Source organism: Miscanthus floridulus, chromosome 3 (assembly GCF_019320115.1).
Source record: "Miscanthus floridulus cultivar M001 chromosome 3, ASM1932011v1, whole genome shotgun sequence".
NCBI classification, from domain to species: domain Eukaryota; kingdom Viridiplantae; phylum Streptophyta; class Magnoliopsida; order Poales; family Poaceae; genus Miscanthus; species Miscanthus floridulus.
In genome coordinates, this window is record NC_089582.1 from 136535857 (window position 1) to 136547953 (window position 12097).

Sequence of the window (12097 nt, forward strand, 5' to 3'; positions counted from 1 at the left end):
TGCTGATGGATGGAGGTAGTGGCCTCAACATCATGTATGTCGACATGCTCAATGCCATGGGCATCGACTGAGCGCGCATCCGGTCGACCAGGGCGCCTTTCCACGACATTGTACCTGGAAAGCAGGCCATGACACTTGGGCAGATTGATCTACCTATCACATTTGGGAATCCAACCAATTATAGGATAGAGACCCTTACCTTCGAGGTGGCCAGGTTCCACAAAATCTACCACACCATCCTAGGACGTCCATGCTACGTGAAGTTCATGGCTATCCCCAACTGTACCTATCTAAAGTTGAAAATGATGGGTCCATACAGGGTTATCACCATCGGCACCTCCTTCCCATGTGTCTACGAGTGCGAGGTCGAGTGCTGCGAACACGCCGTGGCAATTGTTGCATCCAAGGAGCTTACGATCATCAGGGAAGAGGCCGTCGAAGAAGCACCCAACTCCAAGTGGTTGGCCGGGTCTTTCGAGCCTGTAGAAGGCACCAAAGAGGTCCTCATATGTAACACCCCTGGTGTTACGAGCTCATTTAGCATCGAGATTTGGGCCTAAGAAAAATTTTCGAAACGAGTCTCTCGGATTTTAAACTTTAAAATATTTGAGCTTATGTTTAAAATGCCATTTTTGACAAACTATATTGGGCAAAGTAATTAAATAGCGCTTAAATATTTTGTCTCTATGGGTTAGTGTGAAGTATGAACTTTTGCGTGAAATAATTATTGGTGGAAGTTAATCAGATCGGACGACGCATAAACACACAATGTGATAAGACAGAAGCACAGTATTCATTTAATTTTCTTGACTTCACTTGATTGGGTCTCATGAGACGTATTGTCATACTAGGCGTACCTACACTAGTGTAGTACATGTCTGCATATGATATATAACTACACTGCACTCATGTCATTATCACCCCATCTCCCATCTATCCACATAGCTCGTCATTCCTGGTAGTAAAATTTTGCAAGCTGTGGCTTTGGCTTGCAGCGTCAACAACCATCACATCTTCTCATGGTTCTTGGCACTAGTACTAGCTCTGCTGCTTGCGGAGACCTTGGCACATCGCTCCAATGCACTTTGGGCGAACAGAAGTAACAGCTGAAGCGGTGCTTCACCTTCACTGTGTAGGGGTGTCAGAAGCATGTGGTCTTGCCCCTACCTCATGTCCTCTAACCTTCCTATGCGCGCGCTGGAGCACCACTGTCGGCCAAGCTGTGCCATGCTGTCTCTGGTTGCCTACCTCTGCTATCGTTGTCTGTCGCTGCCTACCTTCCTTTTCTCTGTTTGCTCTTACGCCAGGGCATCCGTGCTACAGCATGCATTTTTCTTCCTTGCTTCTTCGCCTACCCCCTGCGCTCGGAATTCAGGCGTCCGCTCCCTTGCCTGCATGCCTGCACCACCGCAACACCCTTGGTCACTAGCGTGTGCGCCCACGCACGCGCGTCCCCATGGCCCACGCTGGGCCATAGCCATAGCTCTGGCTCACCTCCTCTCCCCCATCTCTGCTTGCCTTCTTCGTCAAGACGCCGTTGTCGCACCTCTTGCCGTCGTCTGCCTCGCCTCGCTACCTTGGGGCTCTGCCGCACCGAGCCCCGCCTCCTTCCTCCTTGTCTAGAACCGTGGTTCACACCCTCCATTGCGCCCCGCCATGCTCCTCCATCAGCGTAGCCCCGGGTGGGCATCATCTACGACTCCGTAGCCGAAGCCCACCGTGCCCCGCCCCAGCACATGGAGAGCCATGTTCGCCGATGCCGAGGCGCTACCTACCGTGCATCCACCGGGGTCACGCGCCGCCGCGCCGCGCCTCCCATCTTCTGCTGCCGAGAGCGCTCGAGCCCGTGCCGCTTCACCTCCATCGTCGCGCACTGTAGCACCCTCTCCACGTCGTGCGCCCTTGTGCTGCTGGCTACCGTTTCCCCATCGGACTGCCGGCCAGCCGTAGCTGCTCGCCTCGCGGCTGCTGCTGGTCATGCCGTACATCCCATCGCCGTCGCGCCGGAGCCGCTTGCCTTCACGTCGCGTCCATCCCATGTCTCCTCTGTTTTGAGGAAGGGGAGAAGGGTAAGGTTTGAATAGAAAAATTGTACGGGGTTCTTATTGCGAAGTACGTGACTCAAATGAATAGTAGAAACAGTAGCATTCTAAATAGATAGAAACTTGGGGATATTTTTGCAAACCGTCGGCGCACACTGGGCTTGCCCAGTTGGGCTAGCTGTGTGCACTTGGCTGTGTGCCCCTGTGGGCCGCGCGCGTCCCGCCCACACCTGGGCTGGTTGCTTGTGCGCTTGGGCTGCCGCGTCCCTTACCGCGCCACTAGGCCACGCTTGGCTAGCAGGCCACGCGTGCAGTTGCTGGGCCGCTTGTGCCTACGCGCCTGGGCCGCCGTTCGCGCCGCCTGCCCCGCTGGGCTAGCCGGTTGCCACCACTGGGCCGGTTGGTGGCCGCTGGCCTTTTATTTCTAAAACAATTAGCTAATTTAGTTGGGGAATAAATTTGTAAAATCAATATAAAATTATGTAGATGTCTAAAAATGGTGAAACCAATTTTGTTAGTCTCCTAAAATCATGATCTACCTGTTAGTAGATTTTGTTCTCATAGTTTGATAATATTTTTGAAAGCTATATAATTAATTAGAGATAATTAATATTATGAAAAGGTAAACTTGTAGGAATCATTATGGCAAATTAGTAATAGTGTTGGATCTGAAATGTCTACAGTAGGTTCCTAGCAATATTAGGTACTCGTTGTAATTATTGTAGTTCCAGAATAATTAGTTTGCTAGATAGATAATGATGCTCTATTTCGAATAATGATTAAATCGATAGAATAAAATGAAGAAACAACTTGGGTTTATGTAACAAAAATAATTGTTGGGAAATAGCGTCTTATTTGACAACATGGATATGTAGCCTAAGTACAGTCGTTGTTAGAACTAGATCGTTAGCTTGTGAGGTGCGATCGGATTTCTAAGCATTTTGGCTGTTGTTGATTATTTATATCTATGCATTTGCATCAATACATATCATATAGGTATGATGATGGATCAACGGATCAATTGAAGGATGATTGGGAATTCAAAGATGGTGTAATGGTATTCTCTCCAGGAGATGATGCGATGGGCTTTCTATTCAGTGGATGGTGGATGATCTGAAGTTGCAGATACTAACTTTTTGATATATATCTTACCCAGGCAAGCCCCGATGCATAACTCCTACTTTTCTGCAGTTTAAATTATATTTGTACATTAAGTTTTAAGGAGTTGAATGAAACCAACTTGCATATATATCTTTATCCTATGAGTCTTACTAGTATGACATGATCGTGTAGAATGCTATGCTATAGAACTCCGATAGAAGTCGAGTGATTGCCTGTCACTCGCGAGAGATAGAAAATATATTACTGTATTATTATCACTTAGAAAATATAAATGGTGAAAAGGAAAATGGTGACCGGGCAGGGATATGGTTTGGGTATTGGTGGGTGTAAGAGGTTGTGTCACCATGGACGCGGGGCATGGCTTGGTTATACTGCTTTCCCTGTCTGTGTCGGTTAAGGACCGATCATTGCATAAGGCATCGTGGGCAAGTCATAGATTTATTATCCTGAGCACATACTTGTGTATGGGCGCTTGGAAGACTTATTGCTCTCTTGCCGTGGGTTTCGACTCTTTTTGGACCGACTGTCAGGGTTTCTTTTTGGTGGAGGAGGTCCTTGCACCATACTGAGTCCAGGACTCAGGGGCGGGGGCTTGGAGTCCCAGTTTGGGTGGGGACCTAGGACCCTAGGACAGGAGGGTGATGGGTTGGTCCTGCTTGTGCCCAGGGTACAAGCGAGGCATATGTTTTCGGGGTACCCAGCTGGGGGCATTGATTCGCGAATCGTCAGGCAATCCAGTATGGCTTGTTTCGTGTCTAGCACCGTAGTAAGAACTAAAAGATGAAAGATGGAAAAAGGAAATCCGATTGCTTACCACATGCTTGAAAGTAGCACAGGTGTTTATATAGAATGGTTAGTTAATGAACCAATGTGGCTATTAATAAAAATTGAATATAAGGACGCACGCTTAGTAATGCTTTCTGCAGATGCAATAAACCCACAAGCCAGATAGCCTTGCATATCCTTGGAGTCTTTTCTTTCCTCCTATCGGGTAAGTCTTGCTGAGTATAATTAAGTACTTAGGGTTTTATTCCCCCTGTTGCAGGTGACAGGTGGATGCTAGAGCTGACCCTTATGTGTGGATACCTCCTAGTGGGCTCAGCAAGGATTCATTTACGCTGCGATCATAGTTCTTATTTATAACTCTCACTAAGTGTTTTTATAAAGGAAATTTTATAATCTGTTGTCCTAGTTTATTATCAATGTTTCACCATGCCATGAATAGATAATTATTTCCGCTGTAATTCTAATCACATGTTTATATTCCGCTGTTATATTAAATTATTCATAACTCTGATAATATGATTACATTCCGCTGTTATAATAATAAATGTTATACTCTGATGTACATGTAAAGTGATGTAAGAAATGGTTAAAAATAATGTATGCTTTATTCTCTCATTTGTGATCCTGATGAAAAATGTGGATTTTCGGGTTCTCCCCTATAGTGTGCCCGACGGAATCGAGTAATTTAGTGTTCTCCCTCGAGGGCTTAGTGTCTAATAGAAGATGAGCACTCCTGGGAGGCATTAGATTAGGCGATTATGCCACATCTAGACCCTAGCGGCTCTGAGGGTAAACTAGTGCGTATTGGCATCACGCTTTCCTCCGAATAGAAAGGCACGCTCATTGACTTCCTCCGCGCCAATAGAGACATCTTTGCGTGAAGACCCTCGGACATGCCAGGCATTCTGAGAGAAGTCATCGAGCACGCCTTGAAGATCAGGCCAGGCTCCAAGCCGGTGAAGCAGCGCCTGTGTCGCTTCGATAAGGAGAAACATAGGCCGATCGGCGAAGAGATTGCGATGCTTTTGGTGGCCGGGTTCATCAAGGAAGTATACCACCCCGAGTGGTTAGCCAATCCCATTCTTGTACGAAAAAAGAGTGGAAAATGGAGAATGTGTGTTGACTACATAGGTCTCAACAAAGCGTGTTCAAAGGATCAGTTTCCTTTGCCACGCATAGACCAAGTAGTCGACTCGACCTCAGTATGCGAAACCCTTTGCTTCCTTGATACGTACTCCGGGTACCATCAAATCATGATGAAAGGGTTCGACCTGCTCACGACGTCTTTCATCACCCCTTTTAGATCATACTGCTACATCACAATGCTGTTCGGCCTAAAGAACACGGGGGCTACGTACCAATGCTGCATGCTCAAGTGTTTTGAGGGATCTCGTCGGGCGAACCATTGAGGCCTACATAGATGACATCATGGTCAAGTCCAAATGGGCTGATCAGGTCGTGGCTGACCTAGAGCAGACCTTCATGAAACTTTGAGCAAACAGCATTAAGCTCAACCCCAAGAAGTGCATTTTCGAAGTCCCAAGGGGTATGGTACTAGGTTTTATCGTCTTCGAGCGTGGCATTGAAGCCAACCCAGAGAAGATCTCAGCCATCACAAGGATGGGCCTGATTCAGAACATAAAGGGGGTACAGGGAGTTACAGGGTGCCTCGCCACACTCAGCCGCTTTATCTCGTGCCTCGACAAATGAGGTCTCCCCCTCTATTGGCTTCTAAAAAAGGCTAACCGTTTCAAGTGGACGCCCGAGGCCTAGAAGGCACTTGACAAGGTCAAGCAGCTCCTGATGAAGGCCCCAATCTTGGTCCCTCTGACTGATGAGGAATCACTTCTGCTCTACATTGTGGCCACCTCGCAAGTGGTCAGCGCCGCCCTGATGGTAGAGAGAGAAGAAGAGGGACACCCCCTCAAAGTGTAGCATCCTGTGTACTTCATTAGCGAGGTCTTGTCTGATTCTAAGACTCGCTACACCCAAATCGAGAAACTCCTATACGCCCTCCTTATCACCATGAGGAAGTTGCATCACTACTTCATGTCGCATCTAGTGATGGTCGTGACGTCCTTCCCTCTTGGTAAGGTCGCCCAAAACCAGGATGCCACAGGAAGAATAGCAAAGTGGCCACTCAAGCTGATGGGTCAAGGCATTTTTTATGCCCCTCAGACGCCCATCAAATTTCAAGTGTTGGCTGAGTTCATTGTAGAATGGACCGAGGTCCAAATGCCGCTAGCAGTCGTCAACCAAGAGTACTAGATTATGTATTTCGATGGATCGCTGATGAAGAAAGGCGCCAATGCGAGGCTGGTCTTTGTTTTGCTCCTTGGGGTACGCATAAGGTACATGGTTCATATCTATTTCCCCACCTCCAACAATGTGGCCGAGTATGAGGCACTCATCAATGGCCTATGCATCGCCATCGAGTTGGGTATCCGATGGCTCAATGTCAGAGGCGACTCCTAGCTGGTCATCGACCAAGTCATAAAGGAATCAAGCTGCCACAACACCAAGATGGCTGCATATTGCCAAGAAGTCCACCAGTTGGAGGACAAGTTCGATGATCTCAAGCTCAATCACATCCCAAGGCGGCCGACGCACTGGCAAAAATGGTGTTCGACTGAGAGCCAGTGCCGACGGGCGTCTTCGCTAGCGATCACTATAAGCCCTCGGTCTGCCACAAGGATCCAAAATAGATTGGTGATAGGCCACCTACCCTGGGCTCAGGGGCAAACCATCCAGCAACTCCATACGACCCCGATGTCATGGAGCTTGACAAGGATCCAGCGATAAAGCCCAACGCTCTGGCCGACCAAAGGACACCTTACCTCAACTACCTCATCCATGAGGCATTGCCAACAGATAAAACGGAGTCTCGGTGGCTCACACGTCATGCCAAGTCCTTTGCCCTTATTAAGGGCGAGCTCTATAGGCGAAGACACATCGAGATCCTATAGCGCTGCATCCTCATCGAACAAGGGAAGCAGTTGCTGAGTGATCCACGATGGGGTCTATGGGTACCATGCCGTGCCTAGGACCCTGGTCGAAAACACATTCTGACAAGGCTTCTACTAACCGACTGAAGTAGCCAATGCTGAATAGATTGTGCACACCTATGAAGGGTGTCAATACTATGCTTGACAAACCCACCTACCTACCCAAGCACTCCAAACGATCCCCATCACGTGGCCATTCACTGGCCATGGGCTCGATCTGGTCGGACCTCTCAAGAGGGTGCCTGAGGGCTATACGCACTTGCTTGTCGCCGTAGACAAGTTTACAAAGTGGATATAGGCCCGACCGATATCTGCGATCAAGTCTGAGCAAGCCATGCTATTCTTCATTGACATCATCCATTGCTTTGTAGTCCCGAACTCCATTATCATGAACAACGGCACGCAATTCACTAGAAAGAAGTTCCTCCTATTCTACGATGAATACCACATCCGCATCGATTGGGCCACTGTCGCGCACCCCTGTATGAATGGGCAGGTTGAGCCTGCGAATGGCATGGTCCTACAAGGCCTCAAACCTAGGATATTGAACTAGTTGAACAAGTTTGGCAGACGATGGGTCACGGAGCTTCCCATGGTGCTGTAGAGCCTGAGGACGACCCCAACCAGGCCACTGGCTACACGCCATTCTTCATGGTCTACGTTTCTGAGGTTATCCTCTCGACCGACCTCGATTATGGAGCACCAAGGGTCAGGGCGTATGATGAACAGGGAGCTAAGGCGTCCCTCGAGGATGCCATGGACCAGCTAGATGAAGCACGTGACGTTGCCCTCCTCTGCTTAGCCAAGTACCATCAAGCATTACGCCGGTACCACAGCCGTCGAGTATGGGGTTGGGCCTTCAACGTTGGGGACCTAGTGCTCCACCTCGTCCAAAGCAACAAGAACCACCATAAGCTCTCTCCGTCATGGGAGGGACCATACATCATTGCGGAGGTGCTCCAACTAGGCACCTACAAGCTTAGGACCATCGACGGTGAAGTCTTCATCAACGCCTGGAACATCAAACAACTATGTCGCTTTTACCCTTAATTTACGCATGCTTTCTCTTATTAGTTTCGCTATCAACTCCTCGATCTTTAGTTACACCTGACCCTAGCAACGGTAGGGGGGTCGGGCCTCACTCGGGGGCTAATAAGAGCATATCTATCCGGTAGACATTCTCTATGCCCGACTCTTTCTCATGTTAAGACCTAGAAGCGAGGGTCGCGGAAACAAATACTGAGTAAAACTGGTCAAACTGTAAGAAACCTATGCCCCAGTGGCTATGGCGTTTTTGCTCACTTGTGTGATTAGAGTTTTTTTTTGCACCCCGAGCTTCTTAAGCCTTAACTATGGAAAGAGCCAGGACACATTTAAGAGTATATCCACCTGGCAAACATTCTTTATGCCCGACCCTCTCTCACATTAAAATCTAGAAGCATGGGTTGCAGAGACAAACGCTGAGTAAAACTAGTTTGACTATAGGAAACCTACGCCCAGCGGCTATGGTGTTTTTGCTCACCAGCGTGATTAGAGTTTGTTCACCCGCACCCCGAGCTTTAGAGCCTTAACAACGGAAAGGGTCAGAACACATTAACCTTTTTATACAAAAAGGGGAGAAGGGCTAAAAATCTGTTTGGCCATAACAAAATTTAAGAACTTATCCTCTTATTATGAGTTCGCCACGTGGCTTATCTGCCTAACTAATTTCTTAGGGGAGATGATCTCGTCCTCTATCTCTGTAGGTAAGTCCTATGCTAGCGGGTCACCCAAGTCGATCGGATGGCTCAGGCCGCTGCCGAGAGATGAGTAAGGAGCAGTAGAATGCCCCATGTGGGTTATGCCAACTCTGTCATGAATGATGGACCCAGATTCTATTTAGAAATATTCGGTAAGAGCTCCCCGAACCCGTCACTTGAGCCATCAAGTTAAGTCCTATGCTATTAGGTCACCCAAGTCAATCGGACGGCTCGAGTGAAAGCTCTAGTTTGGTTTAGGTGAATTGATGAAACCCTAAGTGCTAACCTAGTTTATCAAGTGATTATGAGATAGGTAGCACACTCCAAGTGGTGAAGCAAATGAAGATCATAGCATGATGATGATGATGGCATGGTGATGATCAAGTGCTTTGACTAGGAAAGAAGAAAGAGAAAAAGCTCAAGGCAAAGGTATAATTTGTAGGAGCTATTTTGATTTGGTGATCAAGACACTTAGAGAGCGTGATCACATTTATAATTGATAGCCGTACTATTAAGAGGGGTGAAACTCATATCGAAATGCGGTTATCAAAGTGCCACTAGATGCTCTAACTCATTGCATATGCATTTAGGATCTAGTGGAATGCTAACACCCTTGAAAATGTTTGTGAAAATATGCTAACACATGTGCACAAGGTGATACACTTGGTGGTTGACACATTTAAGCAAGGGTGAAGAAGTTAGAGGTGAAAAGAAGTTAGTCTTGCTGGTCACTGAGTGACCGGACGCTGGTCTCAGAGGGACCGGCGCATCTGGTCAAGTGTGGTAGTGTAGACGCTAGCGTCGGTCATCGATTGGACGTTGGGTCTTGGACTGACTGGATGCTGAGGTCCAGCATCCGGTCCTAGTGTCGGGCAGCGTAGAAGAAAGTCACAGTGAGACCAGACGCTGGTAGGGTCTGGTCAAGCATGACCAGACGCGTTCGGTCGAAGAAATTCGTTTCTAGAACCTTACTAGAAACGATCGGACGCTGGAGGCTGAGCGTCCGGCCAGTTTGTGCGCTACGTCCGGTCAACAGATGACCGTTGAAATCTGACGAACAGTATTTGAAGCAGGGGACATGTGGCATGTATCACATGACCGGACGCTGAGGGCCAACGTCCGATAGATCGGACCAGAGCGTCTGGTCACCCCGCGCTGTGCCCAGTGAAGGGGTACAGCGACTCTTTTTCGTGGGGGCTTCTATTTAAGCCCCATGGCCGGTTGAAGCTCAGACCTTTGGCCATTTTCATTGACATAGCAACCTTGTGAGCTTAGCCAAAGCCCTCCCACTCATCTCCACCATTGATTCATCATCTTTATGAGATTGGCAGAGAATCCAAGTGCATTGCTTGAGTGATTGCATCTATAGGCACTTGGTGTTTGTGTTTCGCTGTGAGATTCGCTTGTTACTCTTAGTGGTTGCTGCCACCTAGATGGCTTGGAGCAGCGAGGATTGTTGAGCAAAGAGCGGTGATTGTCTCTGGCTCCGATCGTGGTGATTGTGAGGGGTTCTTGACCTTTCCCCGGTGGAGAGTCAAAAGGTACTCTAGTAGATTGCTTATGGCTTGTGTGATCCTCATCTTGTGTTGGTTGGGTGGCACCCTATTGAGGGTTTGGCGTGTGAAGCCAATTAGCGCGTGAACCTCTAAGTGAGTGAATCGCCACAATGAGGACTAGCTTGTCGGCAAGCAAGTGAATCTCGGCAAAAAATCATTGTGTTCATCATTGATTCTGAGGTGATTGGTCTTCATTGTTATTCATCCTTATGATTGATTGGTTCCTTTATCTACATGGCAGTATAACCTTCTTGATCACTCTCTTTACATTACCGCAAACTAGTTGTCAAGCTCTTTAGTGTAGCTAGTTGTGAGAGCTTGCTTGCTTGCTTGGTGTGGCTCTTTAGTTAGTCTTTGAGAGCACACTAACATAGGGTAGTGTCATAGCTATTGTGTGAATAGATACTATCTAAACTAGAATTGTGGTAGGTGGCTTGCATTTTGAGTAGGCTAGCACAACACTTGCTTCACCTCATAATTGTCTAACCATTTTGTTAAGTGCTGTTGTAGAAATTTTTATTAGGCTATTCACCCCCCTCCAGCCATTAGGACCTTTCATCGGGCCGCTGCGGCTGCGAGAGATGGGTAAGGAGCAGTAGGATGCCCCATGCGGGTTATGCCGACTCCGTCATGAATGATAGATCCAAATTCCACTCGAACATATCCGGTAAGAGCTCCCCAAACCCATCACTCGAACCATCAAGGTAACTTTACCAACCCCCACTTTACTTTTCTAGTGCATGAACATTCATTTATCCATTCTCATACATCGAAGCATCGCATATGCAATTATTGCATCATAATGCTTCGCGTCGCGACACGAAGCGATAGTCGTCTCATTCAACATGAGTGACAACCGACCAGGGTTCAAAGGCCGGCCCACGAAGGGCTCGAGCCCACCTCATGTCAAACATTGCTAGGGGAGAAAACGTAGATGAGCCCTAGCGGCCTTTGCCCGACTTGCTTAGAAGCGAACAACGTCATCTCGACCTTCTCATTCGATCCTAACCTTGAGCTGTGCCCATAGAAGCTCCATTGAGGGGAGGCCAGTGGGCCACCTGAGTTGGTCTCCAGAATGACTCAGGCATCTGCCGAGAGGCGGGTTCAGGAGCAGTGGAATGCCACATGAGGGCTATGCCGACCCCATTATGAATGATGGACCTAGATTCCACTCGAACATACCTGTTAACGAGCTCACCGAGTGTGACACTCAAGCCATTGAGGCAAGTGACGTTAGCTCAACCCCTCTGGTTGTGAAAACCGTGGATGGGGTGACAATCACAAAGATGAGCCGACCCTCGACCGAACCCTCGCTACGCGTGGGGGCTCAAGGAAAGTTAGACTCGCAACAAGACCAAATACGCGGTCACAGAACAATGGCTCAGATCCTAGGGAGGGGGTATGTACAAAAACTAAGAATAATGTTTCTAGAACAAGAGATGCTTTCTCCTACTAGTTTCGCTATCGTCTCCTCGATCTTTAGTGAAACCCAACCCCGGCAATGGTAGGAGATTGGGTCTCACTCGGAGGATGATAAGGGCATATATATACCCTTTCTAAAATAGTCGCCCATGCTTGACCCTTTCTCACATTAAAAATCTAGATGCAAAGGTTGTGGAAATGAACACCGAGTAAAACTGGTCGGACTGCAAGAAACCTACGCCACAGCGGCTACAGCACCCTTGCTTACCAGCATGACTAGAGTTTTCTTGCCCACACCTCGAGCTCTACAGTCTTAACAAAAGGAAGGGTCAGAGTACTTTAACCCCTCTTTACACATAAAAGGGAGAAAGAACAAAATTTGTTCAACCAAACCAAAAGAACAGACTTGTTCAACCAAAACAAAA